Source organism: Chiloscyllium plagiosum, unplaced genomic scaffold (assembly GCF_037043375.1).
Source record: "Chiloscyllium plagiosum isolate Xiang-an unplaced genomic scaffold, Cpla_swu_hap1 HiC_scaffold_14, whole genome shotgun sequence".
NCBI classification, from domain to species: domain Eukaryota; kingdom Metazoa; phylum Chordata; class Chondrichthyes; order Orectolobiformes; family Hemiscylliidae; genus Chiloscyllium; species Chiloscyllium plagiosum.
In genome coordinates, this window is record NW_028270152.1 from 119,325,378 (window position 1) to 119,328,500 (window position 3,123).

The 3,123-nt window shown below is 43.0% G+C and overlaps 1 non-coding gene across 1 annotated transcript; it reads left to right on the plus strand.

Moving 5' to 3' along the window:
* The first annotated feature begins 1,852 nt into the window (after nucleotides 1–1,852).
* Nucleotides 1,853–1,926, plus strand: trnat-agu (transfer RNA threonine (anticodon AGU)). The gene has a single exon. It is a non-coding gene; the product is annotated as a tRNA-Thr (tRNA).
* Nucleotides 1,927–3,123: the final 1,197 nt, after the last annotated feature.

The following is a 3,123-nucleotide window of genomic DNA, read 5'->3' on the forward strand; positions in this document are numbered from 1 at the left end:
CTAGAGCCGCACCAAACAGAGACGGGATTATTGAATTTATGGTGTCCCGGTACTCTTCGCAGACTCCTCTTTGCCCTTAATGTATTTATAAAACCAGAATTGCAGCATGCTGCAATTGAGCTAAGTAGAACTCAAAACTACAATCGACCGATTCAAATTAAGACGTGTTATCCATTGCACCACAGAGCCGATCCACCGTCGACTTCCTTTCATCTTTTCCATGTGTAATGGCGACATTTGTATCGCGGGGATACAAGATTACCAAGGTGAAGAACCAGCAAAGATAATTAGCGTCACTGTTTTAATTCAATACGTCACACTGGCAACTTGAACACATTCGTCTTCACGTGCCTCCTTCAGTGTTGTCTGCATGTCTGCTGGACGTTTTCACTGCTGGTGGGCGGCACGGTGGCACAGTGGCTAGCACTGCTGCCTCACAGCGCCAGAGCCCCGGGTTCAATTCCCGCCTCAGGTGACTCTCTGTGTGGAGTCGAAGGGCCTGTTTCCACACTGTAATCTAATCTAAGTTCAGCGAGAAAACTCTGGTTATTTCTCGCCCGGGATCTGTAATCAGACAAGTATCAGAAGACCCTTATTGGTGCTGCCAGCTCACCGGATACCAGCACATCAAAATGAGGCCCTGTGACCACCAGCCTGTTCTGTGCCTTCCTGCAGAACATCTGCTGAACGACATGATATTATCACAGCTCCTCTTTCTTCATATTGAAATCATATTTGAACTTTTGCGAAACTTGGAGTGAGCGACTTTGCAGCTGAAGTTTGTTATGGAGTCAACGACAGACACAAGAGTGTCGACAAGTCAGGTTTTAATTTTACAGTCATCATCACAGGAGGTCCCTGTTTCGGAGTCCGAGTTTGCATCGCACTATAATTCCTACTCAGGTAATGAAGATTTATTTCTCTTTTTGTGAATTATTAGAATGAAAACACATCTTCCTTGCATACAGAGCGCACATCCAGATCCTGCCAGAATCGCTCAGTAATTGTTTCCATCCGTATATAACGACAAAGGCAGCAGATACACGGGAAACGACCACTGCAAATGCCCCTCCAATCATATCATCTTTCCGAGTTGGATATATCTCGCTGATACTTCAGTGTCGCTGAGTGTAAATCCTGGAAATTCCCCACGAGCGGTATCATGGCTGCATGTCTGTGCTGAGGCGTTGAAAGCTTCAGGAAAGTAATTCATCCTCTCCATCACTGTGGTAATTCTGGATATGCAGTGAATCCTTTCCCATTGAGTCACGACTATACTCCAGGAATCCGTTTCGAAAATTTAAAGGTTCCTATCAGACATCTGCAATCGTTTGAAATAAGTTGAGACGTGGACGAAGACATTGAAATAAAGTGATAGACAATGATGCCTGGGAGGCATAAGACAGGAAGTGAGCGCGGAACTGATGGTGCAAAACTCAATGTCGGTGCCATTGGGTCAGCTTTTACTGCCCAATGTTTATACTTACTTACACATTACAGCTAGTCAATTCACCGCAATGACCTTGTTCCTCTTGACGTGAGGTCCCCTCTGTGTGTATTAACGTGAGGTCCCCTCTGTGTGGTTCATGGGCCCCGATAGAATGAACACATCCTCTTTCTCCTGTCACTTTAACCAGGTGAAAATATCAGTTTTAAATGAATCCAAGAATAGATTATGTTTTTCTGTGCCTTTTCAGTGGAGAATTTTCAGCTATAAACTGTTGGTATTTGAAAATTCGAGGATTGAATACAATTCTCTGTGAGCAACTTTGATACGAAAACACATGTCCAAGGACTGTGAGGAAGTGGTTAAGCAACTCCACATATGGATGAGTGAGAGTATAGCTGCTGTGGCGCCGTGGCTTAGTTGGTTAAAGCGCTTGTCTAGTAAACAAGAGATCCTGGGTTCAACTCCCAGCGGTGCCTACTTGTCGCGTTCATGCATGAGCACCTGTTTGGACTTTCACCCCGTTATGATTTGGTGATCCAGGTTAAGTTCCAGCAGTGAATGCCTTTCTTTTAAATATTCCGAACTATTACTTATGTCTGTGGTTTCTTTTCATTATTCCACAAGCACTTCTGCTTCTCCTCCTCTTTTATTCCCCATCCTTCATTCCCAGTTAGGTCGGAATAACGAGATGAGGCAGGAGACGCTGCAGATTTGCCGGGGAATTTTGTGGTCATGGCAGAGATACCACCAGCTGATCACTCTCATTCTCTGATGTCACCGTTCATACATTTAAACCAACAATATATACATCGTTGTGCTTCTTTATTTGTAGTGTAATTGCATTTTTTTCTTGTTGATTAGGAATTCTATTTTGAATTCGGAACAGTCATAATTGTTTGAGGAAGAAGAGTCGCCTTGCCTGGTTTGAAGTGACAGACACATTATCCGGAGAATGTGAGCCCAATTCAACGCACTCCAGTCAGTGGGCAAAAAGCCTCTCAGCATCTGCACACTCAAATTGTCTCGAAATGTCAGACTTTTCATAGAGCCGAAATAGGTAAAGAGCTGTATGGACAGGCAGAGTGTCGGAGAATGAGTAACAGGAAGAGGGAGAGGTGGATGCACAGAGAAAAAGAGAGTCATATGGAGACACATGCTGAGTTAGACACTGAAATGACCAATTCTCTCTTCGACATTGTCGCAAACTGAGAGAAAGGGAACGAAAGAAGGCAATCATTTCAGCACAGCCTTTCACCAGCTGAGAGCAACGGAAACAGCATTACAGTCAATAAAGTCCTTCTGCATTTGTAAAGGTGACGGTTGTCTGTCATTGAGATATTTTGATAAAAATCCTCATTCAAAAGATAAGACTGATAATTTTCCCAGAATTATTATATAGAAATGTATAAGTAACGTGTTTCTGTCGATCTAAAACTTTAACTCAGTTTCTCTCCACAGATGCTGTCAGGTCTGCTGAGTTTCTCCAACAATTCATATTTTTGGTTCAGATTTACATTATCAAAGTAAAATGAAAATCAACATTCTGTTGATCGCTTCATTTTTAAAACCCATCAGAAAATAAAACTGGTTACACTCTCAGACACAAATATACACTACAACGACTATGCACAGGCAAACCCACTTTCAAATTTAGGCCGTGGCAGACCCAAGAC